Source organism: Triticum dicoccoides, chromosome 5B (assembly GCF_002162155.2).
Source record: "Triticum dicoccoides isolate Atlit2015 ecotype Zavitan chromosome 5B, WEW_v2.0, whole genome shotgun sequence".
Lineage (NCBI taxonomy): Eukaryota > Viridiplantae > Streptophyta > Magnoliopsida > Poales > Poaceae > Triticum > Triticum dicoccoides.
Window position 1 is genome coordinate 605,158,944 of NC_041389.1, and position 19,931 is coordinate 605,178,874.

The window sequence follows — 19,931 nt, forward strand, 5'->3', positions numbered from 1 at the left end:
GACTCTTCAATTGTTATAAAGTGCGCTCATCAAAGGAATGTGGTGGATTGGAAGTTTAAAACCTCATCTGCTTTAGCAGAGCCCTTCGGCCAAGATGGCTTTGGCACGCTTGGGACAAGAATACGAGATTGGCTTGGATCCTCTCCGCCTACGATGACACTGACAGAAGTCTTATTGCGGCCCGTCCAAGCATTGTGATTGGTGATGGAAAATTGACTTCCTTCTAGATGGATAATTGGCATGGCATTGGAGTTCTCAAGGATTTGGGCCCATCCCTTTTCAAGCTGGCTGCCCAAAAAAGGAACACCATTAACGATGGCTTGATTAGTCATAGATGGATGCGTGGACTTCAAAGGATCGATATCCAGGATAAATTGGACATCTTTGTTACCCTTTGGACAAAGATCACCAATGTTCATCTCGCTAATAGAGCAGACTCCATCGGATGCACCTCGACAATAGCAAACAACCACTCTGTCGCATCTGCCTACGATACACACTTCATTGCCCACATCCAAAATCCACCTTTGCAGAAGGTTTGGATAGTGAAAATTGATGGGAAAGTACAGTTCTTCCTTTGGGTCTTGCTTTAGAACAGATTATGGACCACGGACGGGCCTCATACTGCCTCATGTGCTCTTTCTCACCAAGTTCTCAAGACCTCTTTGCACCTTCTATTTTAGTGCCCCTTTGCAAAGCAGGTCTACTTCGCCTTCAACACTCCGCATCCTGAGAGCATCTCCAGCCGCGCCCCCAACAGGGCCCCCCAGGCCACTTTTTCGGCGCCGGCGCCAAAAAAACGGCCCAGTCACGCCCCCAGGACGACGAAAAGCGCCGGTTCGGCCCTTTTTTCTGCCCGGCGGCCGCAGGCCGAACCCGGCGCTGGGGGGCGCCTGGGGGCTCCGGCGCAAGGGAAAAGCGCGGCTGGCCCACGCCGTCAGGTGAAAAGTCAAGATTTTCTTCCCCGACCGCCTCCCACCCCTCGCGCTCTCGGCCGCAAGTAGGTATATCCCGGCGCCGCCCCTCGCCGCCCCGCCGCTCTTCACCGGTAGATAGCAATTCCCCGCCGGAAAAAAGCATAGGTTCACCGCGACAACCCCTCCGGCACCAGCTGGGCGTTTCCGGCCGCCCTTTTCGGCCGCGGAGGGGCAGTTTGGCGGCGGGTGCACGCCCACCGCGCGCAAGGTGTTCGGCGATTTGTCTGCCTCGGCGATGGACTCAGATGACGAGGAAGTGCTCACCGCGCTGCTGGAGGAGGAAGCCGAGGTCGACGTCCAGGAAGAAGAGCATCTCATGGTGCTCGCCGCCCTCGCCCAGCTGCTGGCGAGCAATGAAAAGACGCGGCGAGGTGGCTCGGCGCCGGGGCGGGTGAAAGCAAAGAACCGGCATCGTCTCGAAGGCTACTACATGCTCTACTCCGACTACTTCACCGATGCTCCACTTCACGGCGATAGAACATTTCGGCGCCGTTATCGGATGAACAGAAAGCTTTTCCTTAGGATTGTGAATTCCATCCGGGAGTTCGACAACTACTTCAAATGCAAGATGGATTGCACTGGCAAACTTGGATTCACCTCCATCCTGAAATGCACGACAGCGATGAGGATGCTTGCATACGAAGCTCCCGGTGACTCACAGGACGACTATGGGCGCATGGAGTGTTTCTATAAGTTCTGTCGGGCAGTGGTAGCAGTGTTTGGACCGCAATACTTGAGAACACCCAATGCGGAAGACACTGCTCGGATCCTAGCACAGAATGCAACAAGAGGATTTCCTGGGGTGCTTGGAAGCATCGACTGCATGCATTGGAAATGAAAAAATTGCCCACTTGCTTGGCGGGGGATGTACAAAGGCGCCAAAGGCGGTTGTAGTGTGGTACTTGAGGCGGTGGCCACACAGGACCTCTGGATTTGGCACTCCTTCTTTGGTATGCCAGGAACTCACAATGACATCAATGTGCTGCCGTGCTCTCCTGTCTTTGCCAAGCTTGTTGAAGGTCATTCTCCTCCGGTGAACTTCCAGATCAATGGGCGGCACTACAACAAGGGATACTATCTAGCTGATGGCATCTATCCAAGATGGTCGACATTTGTCAAGACCATCAAAAACCATGTGCCTGGAGGCAAGAACGCCTGGTTTGCGAAGATTCAGGAGGCTTGCAGGAAGGATGTCGAGCGGGCATTTGGTGTGCTCCAATCTTGATTTGCTGTTGTCCGGTACCCCGCTCAGACCTGGTCGAAAGATCAAATGTGGGAGATCATGACCTGCTGTGTCATCTTGCACAACATGATCATTGAGAGCGAGCAGGAAGAGCCAGTGTTTGACACTGAACCATACCACCAGCAGGGTCCTCTTGCCCAAGTTGATCACCAGCTACCGGCAACCTGGACTGCCTATCTCAATATGCGTCAGGAGATCCGAGACCCACAGGTGCATCATCAACTGCAGCAAGATCTGATAGAGCACCTATGGAGGCTCAAGGGCGACACCGGGCGCGACGCGTGATGAAATATGAGTTTTTATTTGTTGAACTATATAATTTGTATTGAACTATTTGTTGTTGTACTATTTTGTTGAAGTACTTGAAATTTGTATGATGAAATATGTGATAAAAAATTATTTATGTTGATAATTGAACGCCGAGCCACGGCGAACCACGCCGAATATGGGCCTATTCTCGCTCATATGGGTCTTTTTCGCCGAAATGGGGCTTCAAAAATGGACCAAAATCGGTGACTAGGGGCGACGACTGAGCGCAAAACCGCCCCAGCGCCGAAAGAATCGCCGGCCTGCCCCAGGGGGCGATTTTTATGCGCTCTGAGGGCCGAACGGCTGAAGATGCTCTGAGATTGGTACCATTTCTGGCGTCACCGCATTCATCATGAGATGGTGGACGAAGACATCGCGCGCGCTCCATCCCCAACAAGCAAGCACTCCACCTTTTTGTTCTACATATCATCGCTAGTAGCTTGGCACCTTTGGAAGGAGCGGAGGATTTTAGAGATGACCTCAATAAGGCTTTCTGTGAGGGATAAGCCTTCTGCACATGATTTTTTTTTCTTTTTTTTTTGTCCCCCCCAACTGTTTACAGTCCGTACAGAATTTCCCCTTATTTTAATGAAAGACAAAGCACCTACCGTTAACCGTTCATTTTTTTTGTCTATGGACCTACTCTTCTCTAGGATAAGGAAACATTAGGAAATACTCCCTCCGTTTCTAAATATTTGTCTTTTTAGAGATTTCAAATGGACTATCATATACGGATGTATATAGACATATTTTAGAGTGTAGATTCATTCATTTTCCTTCGTATGTAGTCACTTGTTAAAATCTCTAGAAAGACAAATATTTAGCAATGGAGAGAGTAACACGATCTACATTTTGTGCCATCCTCCATAACATATTCATAGAGTATGAGATGGGCAAAGAGGTGGGTCATGAGTATGACTGTGTGGGCCGAACTGTCAATAGAAAAACGCATATGAACAGAAAATGAAGAAAATTCTTGAAGTGTACCGAAAGATAGCTTCCTTATGACCTCATTGAACATCAGGTGCACCTACATCAGCATAGTTCTGTGATGTTTCATCGTGTTTAATTTGGACCATTTGATGCATTTGAACCTGATGTTATGCTTTCAAATTCAAATTTTATAAAAAAATGTTGAACTGTGCGATGACGAAACATAAGTGTTTAATTTATTATAATGTGTAATTGATGTAGAAATGAACTTCATATGCAAAAAAAAAAGAACAACATGCGATGAGTGTAAGGAGCATGGCACTCTAAAACATCTAAGTAGATTCAGACGGCCTCTAAAGCCTTGTACAATGGAAGGTGCTTAGAGAGATATTTAGTAAAATAAACCGAGATCTTTTTAAGTACCAGTGCTTATTTGTACAGGGCAGACGCTTAATTAAATGTCTACCCTATACAAATAAGCACCGATGCTTATAAAAAACTGATTTATTTCTCTAAGCACCTACCCCAAGCACCTTGCATTGTACATGGCCTAAAACTACTTTTGAGATTGTAGTAACACTTTTCCTAATAAGATCAATAAGACTTTCTGTCTATATACTATATCCTACTGAAGTAGGTAAGGTTCCTCTTCCATCTTTTCTTGGTCCTCCATCTCCGCTCCATCTCATTCATTGTCGGTTTATCAATTTCTTCCTTATGTTTTTCTAGAATTGGTTCATGTCTTGTCGGCTTACCAAATAAAATCATATTTCTCTTTGATTAAAAAAATACGAAGTATGACCAAACTGTCATTTATGGTATATAACCACATTGACAATAAAATGGCTAGTAAATCATGATAATTGTGTAGTCCAAAATATTTGTGCCTTCTTTGCACTACAAATAACAAAAGAAGTCCCCTCCCGACTAGGGAAAGTCTTCCCACCCTCGATCTTCACCGGGCCTCCCTCCGTCCGACGCTCCGGTGGTCGGTGGCGGGGAGGTGATTTCTGGTGCCTCGAATCCGGCTAGTCGATAGGTATGGGTTTAGTTCTCGCAAGGGCGGCATTTGGACGGATGACAACGCTTCTTCTCCGAGTCAGTCTTTCGGGCTCCGATCCTCCTCAACTTTGTCCGTTGGGACGGATTAGACGGAGCTCCGACGTAGATTCCTGCCAGCTCCTCGGGACAGTGAGGTTAGGGTTTCTCGTCGTGTATACGTAACATTGATATTTGGTGTCAGGTTCTTCAGATCTATTGAAGGATTCAATGGCGGCGACTACAGCTTCGGGGCGCGTGCACAAAGACTTCCCGACTGTCATGACAAGGTCAGGCCGGCTTCGGTATGGGAGCGGCGATAGCGTCGTGTTGGCGGCTCGGTCTGGCAGTGGCAATGATTGTTCGGTGGTCCATGGATCTCAATGTAATTTTTATCATGTTTGAGGTGTATTGTACTCTCGTTGAATCTTTACAATAGATTTGATCCTTTTCGTAAAAAAAAAAAACTAAAGAAGCCCAAACACTAAAAGAAAAGCAATCCTTAGAGCCTGTTTGGGACCGCTCTCCTTAAAATTCAACTCTGCTCCAGAAAACACAAGCGGGGTAGCTTCACGATATGCCGCTCCGAAAAAACTAGAATTTGGGTACGTATTTTATGAAGCTCTTCAGGGGTGCTCCAAAAACTCTAAAAGCTAAAGTTGGGTGGAAATTATCCACCACTGCCACCAGTAAATGGATACCCCTTCATTTCTCGCCCATCAACCAATCAAATAGATCCTTTCCACCAAATTTTTCATTCTTGAAGCTGGAGCTAGATGGAAGCCAAACATGTCTCTTGATAGTACTACAACTTCTGAATGAAACTGCTCCAAAGTGAATTTAGTGGAGCCAAACTGATTTTCGTGAATAGCTAGAATACAAGAGGGGAGACCTGATTTTTTTTTTTTAGAAAAAGATCGGCGACCTAAAAAAAATGTTAACATAACGCTAAAAAGAAGATTTCTCGTCGAACTAATAGCGCTATACAACTCAAAAATCAAAAATAGCGCTATAAAACAGGATCAACCCCTACGCGCCGCCTTGTTTGACCCCACGGACGGCAAACAAACTAGCTAGGGCAACATGGAGGAGGCGAGCAGCCCAAACAAGAAAGCTAGCGGGACGTCCGCTGACTCCGGCGGCCCGACGGCGCTTGCGCTCCGCCTGTCCAAGATGTTTTCGGACGGCGAGGAGCACAAGGGCCAGAACATCATGTTCTCGCCGCTGTCCATCTACACCGCGTTGGGCCTTCCGGCGGCCGGCGCCCGGGGTGACACCCTGGACGAGATCCTCGCCGTGCTCGGCGCGGCATCGCGCGACGAGGTCGCGGGGATCGTGCGAGCCGTGGCAGAGCGCGCCCTCGTCGCCGATAACCCGTCCGGGCCGCTGGTCGTTACGTCCGCGTGCAGCGTCTGGTGCCAGAAAGATCTGCCGCTGAATCCGGCCTAAAAGAAGGCCGCCGTCGAATCCTACAAGGCGGACGCGCGCGCCGTCGACTTCGTGAGAAAGGTCAGTACAGTAGTTCGGCGGCAAAGCCATAGATCGATCTGTAAGACTGTAGCATGGTATATATGTCTCACTGTTTGTCCCTTTCAACCATGATCGATCTCTCTCCTGCATGCAGCCGGATGATGCAAGGGAGGAGATCAACAGGTGGGTCACGGAGGCCACGAAGAAGCTGATCACCTCCGTCGTCCCGCCGGGCTCAGTGCACGGCGACACCAGGCTCGTGCTCGCCAATGCTATCTACTTCAAGGGCAAGTGGGAGGAGCCCTTCCTCAAGAGCCGCACCAAAGACAAATTGTTCCACCGCCTCGACGGCAGGGACGTCCGCGTGCCCTTCATGACCGGGGGCAAAGCCCGCGATTACTTGGTGGCCTGCCATGGCAGGTTTAAGGTGCCCAAGCTCCGGTACAAGCAGGCGGCCAACGGGGAAGGCGGTGGCCCGCGGTATTCGATGTGCATCTTTCTGCCGACGGCGCGCAACGGGCTGCGTAGCCTTGCCGACGAGATGGCGTACGCGTCTGGCGGGCCAGGGTTCCTGTTCGACCACCTGCCAACTTGGTCAAGTAGCTTGACCAAGCTCCGACTACCCAAGTTCAAGTTGTCCTTCTTCTGCAGCATGAAGAAAGCTCTGGAGAGCCTGGGGCTCCGGGCGGCGTTCGGCGAGGACTTGCCATGACACTAGGTTGAGATATGCTCTTCATCTTCTCTTGACATCCCTCCCTAGCATGGCCAGAACAAAGGACTCGTTTCCACTTCCGAAGTCGCCAAAGTAACTATGCATCTCTTAGATTTCTCTAAATTTTTTTTGGTGATTTATGACATATCCATTAGGAGGAGCTATATTTGAGTTTATCTCAGATTTAGTCCCTCGGCCATGAGTGGAAACATCAATGGTGACCCCTACGGCCCTACCAACAACTTTCAAAGATGTTGTCTACCTCAAGCTCTTAGAATGTACTCCCTCCGTTTCTTTTTTACTTCACATATTAGTTTTGACTTGAAACAATTTTTCTAAAGTCTCCACATTCTCAATACCAAATTGATATAATTAGATCTATCCAAGAAATATAGGTCGTGTAAGTAAATAATTAATTCTGTAGCAAAAGCTTTCATAGCTCAGTTGGTTAGAGCACCCGTTTAGTAAGCGGGAGGTCTTGAGTTCAACTCTCAATGAAAGCAGTTCTTTTTTCTTGTATTTTCTACTGTTTCGGCAATTTTGTTGTCCTTTGCAGTTTGTACAAGTGGTTTCATCAAGGGAAATGTTTCGAAACGGCGCGCCGCTACGCGCAGCACGACCCGTACGCGCAGCCACATGCAAAACTGCTGCATGCAAAATTGCTCCCGCACATGGCGGGTCCTACGCACCAGGCTCTCCGCAAAACTGCTGCATGCAAAACTGCTCCCGCACATGGCGGGTCCTACGCATCTGGCTCTCTTTTCTATCTTATCTCTTCCCCTTCTTCTACCTCCAGCCCACATCGTAGTTTCCCTAATGCTACAACCGTTGTCTCAAATTCCTACAAGCTGCTTCCCACGCAGCTACAACCGGCTTCACGATTTGCTACATCATACGGCCCCGTATTTTTTCTGCATGTTACCACCGTTGTCACAAATTGTTACAACCGGCGTCCCACACAGTTACATCTAACGTCGCTTTTTGCTACATCGCATGGCCACCACGTTTTTTGCTACATGTGACCACCGTTGTCACAGGGATGCTGAAACCAACATCTTTTTTGCTAGATGCTTCAACTGGCATCACAACATGCTACAACCGGCATCGTATTTTGCTACTAGCGGTGTCGCATTTTGCTACATCACACATGGCTTCGTGAATTTTGCTACAACCGGCCACAAAAAAAGCTGTGTCCGGCGACGTGATTTGCTGCAACGGCCATGGCGAAGTTCGATCGCACATGGCGCACCGGCGAGCAGCTCCGACGAGCATGCAGGCGAGCGCGCCGAAGAGCATGCAGGCGAGCGGCGGCTCCGGCGAGCAAGCCGACGAGCAGCTCCGGCGAGGAAGCCGACGAGTAGGCCGACGAGCAGCTCTGGCGAGGAAGCCGACGAGCAGGTCCGGCGAGCGGCTCCGACGAGCGCGCCGACGAGCGGCTCTGACGAGCGCGCCGACGAGCGGCTCCGGCGAGCAAGCTACCGACGACAAGGGAGGAGATGCAATCTAGACGGTTATTATTACGTGAATCGAACGACTGGGGCTGGACCGGCCGAAAGTTTCGGCCGGTGCGCCGGCGCCCAGTACTGGCCTTTCATCAATGCATGCATTGTACCAAGAGTGTACAGATGTGTGCACTACTTACTCCAAGATCCCAAATCATCTCAGCCACCTTGTGGAGTGGCATCGCCTCGCCCACCGGGGACTTGGTCGCCGTTGGTGATGCCAGGGTAAGGACCGTCGTTCCACTTGTTTGAAAATTCTACACCTCAGTTCGAGAGGGTGTTCTACAAATGCCCTAATCAAAGCCTACTTTATTGTGTTGGTTTTGATACTCCCTCCATTCCCTTATACAAGACCACTTTATATTTTTATGCCTAACTTTGATCATTAATTTAACCAACAAAAAATGAGTTATATGTCACAAGACGTATGGCATTGGATGCACATTTCAAAGATCTTTCCGATGATATATTTTTACCATGTGAAGAGGGTCAATGGCACTACCATAACTTGCTTAGGGGCAAAGGGTGTCAATATGTTGAACTTACCCCGTCCCGTCGGTCCCGTCGTGGCCAGGGGGTGGAGGCACTTGTTTGAGAGAAGTATGCCCTCTCCTCTGGCCAAGAGGCCGATCTGTCTGACATGGTGCAGGAGGACTCGGGTGGAAACGACGTGCCACAGCGGGTAGAGGACGTGTTCCACAGGGCGGTTGTCGAAGTGAACGAGGAAGGTACCGAGGCGGCTGCGTTCATCGACATGGGCATGGTACTTCGTTGCGGCAAAGTGCTTGTTGATGATTTCATTGCGAACCATCCGTTTGCGGTTTTCATAGTGGAGGAGGTGTCCCGTACGGTGGTCTTCGCCGGCCACGTCCTTGACCCTTCTAAGATCACGGAGTAATAAACGGGTTGTGCATCGGTGCACAATGAAAGCATCTCCCTTCATTTTATTTTATCCTAAATGATAACGCCCACACGTGTGGCATGTTTTAACATCGCCCACACGCCTTGATCCACGTTAATTCTATTTTTCACGAATCCTAAAGGAATCTACTAAAATCTGAGTGTCACGTGGGCATCATCGTGTGTGTGGGTGAAAGTGCTAGTTATCGACTAGAGGGGGGGTGAATAGGCGATTTTTCTCAAAGTCTTCAAGACGTGAAAGTTTCGAAGACAGACAATAGAAATAACCTAATTGATATGCAGTGGAAGATAAACTACAACAAGCAAGCCATAGTCAAGTATGCAATAATGTGAACGTACAAAGACTAATAGTAGCTAGGTAGTAAGGATCGGGATGGAAGATAGTATGAAGCCAATCAGCGATAGTAGTCAAGCAATGAAGTCAAACAAATAAGACAAATAAGCAATGACTTCACGAAGACAAACTCAAAGTAAAGGAGGGAAGGGATAGAACCAGTCACTTGTTGAAGACACAGAATTTGTTGGACCAGTTCCAGTTGTTGTGACAAATGTACGTCTGGTTAGGGAGGCTGAGATTCAACTCATAAGACCGCGTCTTCACCTTATTCCCCTTGAGCTAAGGACACACAGTCCCCGCCCAATCACTCTGGTAAGTCTTCAAGGTAGACTTCCGAACCTTCACAGACTTCGTTCACCGGCAATCCACAATGACTCTTGGATGCTCAGAACGCGATGCCTAACCGGCTGGAGGATACACAGTCCTCAAGTGTAATAAGTCTTCAAGTCACACAGACAGAAAGACTTCAGTGATGCCTAACACTCTTGGGCTCTGGGTGTTTGGGCTTTGTCCTCGCAAGGATTTCTCTCTCAAAGGCTTCGAGGTGGGTTGCTCTCAAAACGACAAAAGCCGTAAACTAACTCTGAGCAGCCACCAATTTATGGTGTAGGGGGTGGGCTATTTATAGCCACAAGGAAACCCGACCTGATATGTCCAAAATGACCCTGAGTCACTAAGGAACTGACACGTGTTCCAACGGTCAGATTTCAAACACACACGGCAACTTTACTTGGACTACAAGCAAAGCTGACTCATCCAGCTCTGGATAAGATTTGCTCTCATTCTCTTCGCTCGAAGATATAGGATTTGGGTTGAGCATCACTTCAGTCACTCTGACTTTGTTCACTTAGACCCCACTTAACAGTACGGTGGTTCCTATGACTCAACAAAGAAGAAAAGGAAACAACGAAACAACTCACTCTTCGCGCTCCATAGTCTTCACTCAATGTCTTCTCATGTCATAGTCTTCAGTGTGAATATCTTCACACACCATCATTGTCTTCAATGTCTTCATACATTTTTAGGGGTCATCTCCGGTATGTAAATCGAATCAATGAGGGACACTTCCTGCGTTGAAGTGATGCTCCAAAAGCAACTAGGGGTGGCACTAGATGCACTTACAATCTCCCCCTTTTTGGTGATTGATGACAAACTGGTTGAAGTTTTCAACGGGAAAGAAGTATGTGAAATTGTAAAGGATAGCGTATTGTCTTCATAAGTGGCAAGGGCTCCTCCTGAAGATGTGCATATAAATAATTTGCTTTTGGAATGCAAATGCACATGGCAGGTTGTACTTGTGGAGATCCTCTTCAACTTATGAAGATAATTCATCATGCACGAAATGATATAACTAAGAGAATGACATGCATAATGAAAAATGAACGTCTGCAGAATGATCTAAGTGCGGAAGTTATCATCGCACGTGGAAACGCAAATAAGTAGCAGACGACCATCAAGTTTAAGTGTTACAACTCAAAGAACAAAGTGTATCAAAAGCAAGAGTTGTAAGAACTAGGCAAAAATATAAAGCAACCACCCTTATGAACCTGCTTGAAGACTATCAACTCATATGCTTCTCCCCCTGTTGTCAGTAATGACCAAAAAGGTTTGAAGACATAGAGCATCTACTCGTCCTCATGAGGAGTAGGTGAAGCAGTAGGGTTGTCGTTGTTGTTTGGCGGTGCAGACGAACTTGGTGTAGTGTCGATGCGTGCAGAAGTAGGGGGTGGTGAAGTTGCATCGTCTTCATCATCAATCACATTGGCATTTACAGTTGCCGCGGAGGAAGAATAGTCAGAGTCTTCAAGAGATGGAGTTCTACGTAGGACAGCATTCCGTGGAGGAGTGGAGTCAAACTTGAATCTGTCAGTGAAGCCATCGTCTTGAAGATCTACTTCAGCACTAAGCAGGGTCAAACTCTTCCATGATCGCCGACAAGTTTCGTGAGTGACAAATGCATTCTTGGTGGCAAGGTTTCGAATGCGATTTACATCCACCAAGGGGCTTTGCATCTGACGCTTGAGCCAAAAATGATGCTTATCTTGTTTCTGATGCAGGGCCACAAGAAGTTCTCGGTCATTTAGGACCCGAGAGCACTTCCGAGGCCTTTGAGCAATTGTGCTCTCAGTAGCTTTAGTTGGCGCACGATGAGGTAGAGAGTGTTTCCAGCCATTGGATAGACACGAGTTACTGCTTGGACTCCTTCAATAGGCTGAGTGAAGCTTTAGTGTTCAGCATTTTGAAGACTAAGAGGCTTCTTGGCAGGTTCAGGGTATATGGCTTCAACTGACATATCAACCTCTGGTAGAAAGATCACATGATTGTGAGCAGAGGGTTGATAGTTAACAGTAGAGTGTAGCTTGATGAGGCACATGACCCATGGAGCATAGAACTTCAGGCCAAACAGGTCAGATCCAGACGCAGCCAGTTGCCGAAGGAACAAATCTTGTGCATTGAAGCTAATGCCATTGAGGATGTAAAAGACCAATGTCTTCATGGCTCCTTCAAGTTTTGCAGCTGATGAATGTCCTTTGATCGGCCACAGAGTCCGCCTTATGATGTGATATATGGTGCGCGGCAGATGCTCAAGGTCATCAACAAAGAACTCCTTTAGATATTCAGCATCATGTGGCAAAGGCTTCATCATGCTCAACATCTGGCTCATGGTTGGTTATGGTTTATGGAAGATGCTCTCCAGTGCATTGCGGTGGTTTTGACAACCAGGTTCATATAGCTCTTCGGGAGTGGATAGGCCTGTAAGCTCAATGATGTCAAGAGCTTTAGCTTCATGATGAACATTTCCTGTCATCCACTCGAGAACCCATGTCTTTGTATCTCTGTTATATCCGTGAATGTGGAGGGTAGCATAGAATTGAAGCAAAAGTTCTTCATTCCAATGTTCTTTGTCTGTCACAAAACTGAGCAGACCAGCATCACGAAAGCAGTCAAGTGCTTCTTCTAAGCATGGCAGTCCAGCAATGGCTTCAGTGTCGAGGTGCATATGAGGGAAAATGCGCCCTTGATCATACAGAACACATGAGTAATAGCTTCGTTGTTGATGACTCCAGAAACAATCTGATGATATTCTTGGCCTTGTGTAGGGGTTCTTTGAACTGTCAAAGAATGTATTGTGGCTTTTGAAGCCATTTGCATTGAAGGACCCGACAGATGTGGCAGTACCTGGAAACCTTGGCAGTCTTAGCTTTGGCTTCTGGACCTGAGGCCTATGCTCAATGTGATAGTCAAACTGAGGACCAGAGACATTAGGCGGAGGGACCAGAACGGGCCATCTTACTGTGATTAGCTCGCCATGGTTGTATGCTTGCTCAATTGTATAGGGCCTTGGTGGCGGAACAGGAGCAGTGGCAGCAACAGTGGCTTCGGGCTGCACAACAGAAGCTTCAGGAGCATTTTCAGCATTGACTTCTGGCACGGTGCTTGGGACAGGCTCCACATTAGCTTCAGCCATGACTATGTCATTGGCTTCATTGGTGTTGGTGGTGGTAGCCTCAAGGTTTTCAACCTCCACTTGATGAGCTGGAGGGTCAGGCACAGACACGTTCACTTCATGAACAGCTTCTTCAGGAATGGGGGGAGTAGGGACACGTTCTTCTTGATGTTCGTCATCAGCTGATGCAGCCGGATTGTCTTCAGCAGCTGGGGCTTCAGACACGGAGACATTCACAGTTGGAGTGGCTTCTGAAAACACCTGACGTGCAACAGGTTGATGGTGCACTTCTCCTTCTGGAACACTCGGAAGAGGGACTTGAGGCCTTGGTCCTTTACGAACCCTTTGTAGGACAGGTGACGCCTTGGGAGATGGAGTAGGCAGGCCCTCATCCTCTTCAACTTGCACAGATGGTGTGGCTTGTTGTTGTTGGGGAGTACTGGGGGAGTCTTGTTGTTGCGGGCGATCAGCCCATGAAGCATCCTAAGCAATTGGCGTCAGAGGACGACCAATGCTGATGATTTCGATGTTCGTAAGAACAGGCGATGATACCACATTGTATTCAACTTGAGGAAGAACTTCATCATCTTCAACATTGTCATGGTGACAGAGGGAGTCCTGGATTAGGGGGTGTCCGGATGGCTGGACTAAGACCTTTGGCCGGACTCCCGGACTATGAAGATACAAGATTGAAGACTCCGTCCCGTGTCCGGATGGGACTTTCCTTGGCGTGGAAGGCAAGCTTGACGATATGAAGATCTCCTCCCATTGTAACCGACTCTGTGTAACCCTAGCCCTCTCTGGTGTCTATATAAACCGGAGAGTTTTAGTCCGTAGGACGAAGAACAATCATACCATAGGCTAGCTTCTAGGGTTTATCCACTCCGATCTCGTGGTAGATCTACTCTTGTACTACCCATATCATCAATATTAATCAAGCAGGAGTAGGGTTTTACCTCCATCGAGAGGGCCCGAACCTGGGTAAAAACATCGTGTCCCTTGTCTCCTGTTATCATCTGCCTAGACGCACAGTTCGGGACCCCCTACCCGAGATCCGCCGGTTTTGACACCGACATTGGTGCTTTCATTGAGAGTTCCTCTGTGTCGTCGCCTTTAGGCCTGATGGCTTCTTCGCTCGTCAATCGCGATGCGGCCCGGGATGAGACTTTTCTCCCCGGACAGATCTTCATATTCGGCGGCTTCGCACTGCGGGCCAACTCGTTTGACCATCTGGAGCAGATCGAAAGCTACGCCCCCGACCATCAGGTCAGGTTTGGAAGCTTAAACTACACGGCCGACAGCCACGGGGACTTGATCTTCAACGGATTCGAGCCACGACTGGGCGCGCCGCACTGTCTTGATGGGCATGATCTAGCTCTGCCGCTGGACAGCGCCCAGAGTGCCGCTCAGGTGTTCACTCTGACCATTAGCTCGGAGCCGACTGTGCTAGCCAGGGACGGACGGTTGGACGCCGCCCCAGGAGCCGCAATCTCTGCGGCGATGGAGCCGAATACCAGCCTAGTCCTTTGCAAGGCCCGTGACTCCAAGGTGCCGGACTCTGTTCCGGACTCTGAATATTCCGCACCCCTTTCGATCGAACCCAATTGGGCTCCGATCATGGAGTTCACCGCTGCGGATGTCTTTCAGCACTCGCCCTTTGGCGATATCCTAAATTCGCTAAAGTCTCTCTCTTTGTCGAAAGAACCCTGGCCGGACTTCGGTCGGGGTGGTTGGGATGCGGACGACGAAGTTCGAACCCCACCCACCACCCACTTGATAGCCATTGTCGACGATCTAACCGACATGCTCAATTTCGACTCTGAAGATATCGACGGTATGGACGCCGATAAAGGAGACGATCAAGAACCAGCACCTATAGGGCGCCGGAAAGCCACCTCATCATACGATGTATGCATGGTGGACACATACAATAGAAACGACAACGAGGACCAAAAGGATGCGGCCAGGGATCGCTCCCCCGAAAAACAATCAAAGCGGCGGCGTAAGCGCAAGGCCAAGCCCCACCTCGACAAAGACCCAGCCATAGAGCAGGGTGAATCAACGGACGATGAACATGTGCATCCGTCCAAATAGGGCGGACAATCCGAACAACCAATCCCCGGGAAAGATAATAGCCCGGACGACCTCACGCCAGACAAATTGCTGGAACATCAGAACCTCCACCAAAGGCTCGTTGCCACTGCACGTAGCCTGAGAAAGCAGAAGTGGAGGCTCAAGACAGCGGAAGATGCACTCAGGATCAGATGGGGCAAAGTACTCAATACCGCACACAAGTACGGCAGTAGTCGCCACACAAAGAGCTATCCGAAGCGGAAACTACTACCAGAATTTGATGAAGAGGCCATAAAGCCCCCATAGTCAAAAAATAAGGAAGCCACAAGGTCGGATAGACGACCCTACGATCAATCTCACGCATCAAAGGACGCCGCACTCAATACGGCGTGCGATCCGTCCAAAAATTCGCATCAGAAAACTGGCCCAACTAGATCCATGTATAGGCCAAGAAAGCAAGCTCTAGTGAGTGATGCAATGCAAAAAATACCCGAACACGGCGGCACGCCTAAATACAGGGACGTCGCACACCCCCTATGTTTTACCGATGAGGTGTTGGACCATGAATTCCCAGCCGAATTCAAGCCAGTGAACATAGAAGCATACGACGGAACAACAGACCCAGGAGTCTGGATCGAGGATTACATCCTCCACATACACATGGCCAGAGGAGACGACCTCCACACCATAAAATACTTACCCCTTAAGCTCAAAGGGCCAGCCCGGCATTGGCTTAAAAGCCTTCCCGAAAACACCATGGGAAGTTGGGAAGTGCTTGAGGATGCTTTCCAGGCAAATTTTCAAGGGACCTATGTCCGACCCCCGGATGCAGATGATCTGAGTCATATAACTCAACAGCCCGGAGAGTCAGCCCGGAAACTCCGGAACAGATTCCTTATTAAAAAGAATCAGATAGTCGACTGTCCGGATGCAGAGGCCCTAGCAGCTTTCAAGCATAGCGTCCGAGACGAATGGCTCGCCAGACACCTCGGCCAAGAAAAGCCGCGAACAATGGCCGCATTAACAAGCCTCATGACCCGCTTTTGTGCAGGAGAGGATAGCTGGTTGACGAGAAACAGCACCAGCGACCCGAATACGTCCGAACCCAGAGATGGAAACGGGAAGCCGCGCCGTAACAAAGAGCCGCGCCGGATAAAGGACAACAGCCCGATGAGCACGGCAGTAAACGCCGGATTCAAAAGCTCTCGGCAAAATCAGAAAAAGCCGCCCCCCAAAGACGATAAGGACGAGCTATCCAACCTCAACAAAGTTTTGGACAAAATATGTCAAATCCACAGCACTCCGGGGAGACCTGCAAACCATACCCACGGAGATTGTTGGGTCTTTAAGCAGTCCGGCAAGCTCAACACCGAACACAAGGGGCTCAACACACCAAGTGAAGATGACGATGCACCCCACACGCAGAACACCGGAGAACAAAAGAAGTTCCCACAAGAAGTCAAGACAGTAAATCTACTTCAGGTGACAAAAGGGAAGAGCATAACGGCACCTACGAAGACACGCGCCGTACAGCCAGCCCTGGAGGAGCAACCCCACTGGTTGTTACAACCAATCACCTTCGATCATCAGGATTACTCTAGAGGAGACCAGAACGTAGGCTGGACTGCCTTGGTTGTAAATCCAATTATTAACGGACTCCAATTTACAAATGCCCTTATGGACGGCGGCAGCGACTTGCTCCTGTTATATCAGGACACAGTCCGCAAACTCGGGGTAAACCTAGTTATAATCCACCTCGGCAACACTTCCTTTCAAGGAGTAACGCCAGGCCCGGATACCCCAAGTATGGGTTCCCTTACGTTAGAAGTCACGTTCGGATCACCCGACAACTTCCGAAGAGAAAAGCTAACATTCCACATCGCCCCATTCGTAAGTCGCTATCAAGCGCTACTGGGACGTGAAGCTTTCGCCCGCTTTAACGCAATACCGCATTACGCATCCCTTACACTCAAAATGCCAGGCCCAAAGGGCATCATTTCATTACAGGGGAACATAAATTGACCCCCAACGTACGGGCAAGGGTGCGGCTGCCTAGACAGCCGCCCACAAATCCAGCCCTACTATCCCGGACACGGCTAGACGAGTCCGGCGTCAACATGCTTAATATCCGCATACCCCTGTGCAAGGGGCTCTGTGTGCTCACGCCCGGAGACAATACGGCCCGCCTCCTGCTCCAACTATATTTTATTTATTTCAATATAGATTTCTCGCACGCTTATTTTTTACTAAGTTCCTCTCTTTCGCAGACGAACATCGTGCTACGCCCGTCCAGGATACGGCACAACGGAGACACAGGCGCAGACGTGCAGCAGGGACCCGTTTCAAGGATTCTTTTTAGATTAAGACCCTGCGTAAACCTTTTTTACTGTCTCTTGCTGATAACATCCCCCGGTTTTCTCTATAGCCGCGGAGGAGGCTGGCGTCTTGGCATGTGGCCATGCCAGAATTTTTGCACATACCTGGACACTAGGGGCTTTTTTACCAAGGGCTCTATTTCGGCCCGTCTTCATAAAGACCGAATACCTCAGGGAGTGTTCGGCGTCGCGAGTTTGGCCCTATATGCATCATCTCTGAATCATGTCGTTGGTCAAATGTTGGGTTTGCCCGGCTCCTGTGTTTTGCTGCCTTACGTTCCCTTATATCGGCTAACGCGACACCAGGAGAACTACTGCGATTGTGCCCCGGTTCGGCCGGGTGAGCACCTCAGTAGAGAAAGCCGAAAACTGACTGTCATGATATAGCGAGAGACTGGTCAACCACTCGATGACTTTCAGAATCTTTAGGATTCCCCCGCATTAACGAAGGGCCTCTTCTCGGTCAGGCACACTCGCGCCCCGAATTCGGGCGAGCGCGGTGCCCCTAGGGGCTATTCGGTAGCCCCACTGTCAAACTCCTATGGCTAAGTGAAAGTGATAAAGCATTATAGTCTGGTTGCCTAGTTCGCCGCGCCACCACCTCCTTTGTAGGACCAAGACGTTGGATTAAGTGTGAAAAGGCGCCTTTTTGCAAACACCCCCGCATTCTATGCGTGGGGGCTTAAGCCAATGACTGCCATCTTTCAGGTTATATACAAATATATACATTAAACGGCCGCACAGGAGGCATCATGATTCTTGCAAGCACAAGTATAAAAAAGCTTTTTTCATAAAAACAAAATTTGTTTTACAAATAGTATAAGCTATTCGAACACAACATCCTTCGAGCACTGCGACTCTATTATACGAGCGCCAGGAAGAACTTCCTCAAAATAGTGCTTCGTAGGTACTCGGCTTTTGTCCGAATCCTGGGACGCAACAATACTGGCCTTCATATCTGCCCAGCATGTTTTGACACGGGCAAGAGCCATCTGTGCGCCCTCTATGCACACCAACCTCTTCATTGCATCAGCATGCGGCACCGAACCAAGGAACTGCCGCACCAAGCTAAAATAACTCTTCGGCTCCAGCTTCTCCGGCCATAGGCGGCTCGCAACATACCTCATGGCGAGTCCGGATAATCTGTTCAGCTCCGCCCAGGCGGCTAAATGGTCGGATACTGACAGTGGGCGTTCTGGATTGTGGTACTGCGACCAAAAAAGCCCTTCCAATTCATGGTCACCTCGGCTGCGGAAGTGTTCGGTCGCGTCCGCCGCACTTGCGGCCAAATCCAGATAAGCGTTTTCCAAACTCCACTGCTGGTCTAATGGAGCATACTTGGGGTCTCCGAACTTCATCCGCAGCATATAAGGCTTTCCAGCCGTGATATCTCCGGCCTGACGCAGCTCCTCCTTCATCGCTCTCATGGCAGAGCGAGTATCCTTGGCTTTGGCAGTGATCTTTTCAAGGTCCTTCTGAGCCGCCCTATCTTCTTGTTCAAGAAATTTACAGCGGTCGGTAGCATCCTTCAATTTTATGGCCATCTCGGCTATTTCCTTCTTGCTCTGGCAGTGAGCAGCCTGTTCGGCTCTTAGCTCTTCAGCCGCTTTAACGGCAGCCGCATCACTCTTCCTTGCTTGCTCCTTGGCTCGGGCAAGTTCCGCCCGAAGGTTCTCCACGGCAGCAGCACCATCTACATAAAATATATATATATAAGGCCCGAGCGTCAGCTCCTATTACTGGGTGTCTTTTGAACATACCTTGAGCCTCGTCTAGCCGCTTATTTACAAGCGCGATGTCGGCATCTGCTATGTCAAGTTGCCGCTTTAGTTCGGCAGATTCATCAGTCCGGCTAGCCACCGAACGCCTAGCCGCCTTCATGGAATAGGCGACATATTATACATGGGGTTATGATCCTCTGTGCGCCGTCACTCGTGACGACACACAGAGTCTCAGGGGCTACTATTCATACAGGGCACATTTAATATGCGGCTCTACCAAAAGGTACACCTTTTTACATACCTCAAAGCCTGTTAGTAAACTCCTGGCAGCCTCGTACAATCCGCTTTCCGCGGATGAAATCCTTCCAATCACCGTATCCATCAACATACGGTGTTCTTCTGAGATGGACGCCCTACCAAGCAGATCCTTCAGCCCCTCCGCCGGTGTGCAAGAGGGTGCCGGACTAGTCTGACGACCTTTTCCAGGGTCCGGACTTGAATAAACCCTCCGGGACGATACCTCGGGGTCGCCAGCCTCGTGAGATGGTGGAACAAGGGGAGGCGTTTCGCTCTCTATCATCTCTGGACGAAGATCCCCTGAAGACGAGCTCTGCTGAGAAGGGTTGAGATCCGAACTGCAAGATAATGTTTCGGTTATTTTCCTTGGGAATAAAACATGAGTTTGATTCATTATGGAACCCCTCCCTTCACTTACGCCTCGGGGGAGAGCGGGTCCCCTTTAGGGGGCGATTCAGCTGGGGCGTTCTCCGGTGCCGAACCCTCTGACGAAGATTTCTTCCCCCGTTTTGAGGTTATCACCTCCGGGTCTTCAGAGGTACTCCTTTTCTTTCCCTGGTCGGGAGAATTTTCGA

At 49.4% G+C, this 19,931-nt stretch overlaps 1 non-coding gene and 1 pseudogene across 1 annotated transcript; both read left to right on the top strand.

Annotated features, from left to right (window-relative positions):
* Nucleotides 1-5,583: 5,583 nt before the first annotated feature.
* LOC119313105 lies at nt 5,584-9,082 on the top strand (annotated as a pseudogene).
* On the top strand, nt 7,112-7,185 carry TRNAT-AGU. Its single transcript has one exon. It is a non-coding gene; the product is annotated as a tRNA-Thr (tRNA).
* Nucleotides 9,083-19,931: the final 10,849 nt, after the last annotated feature.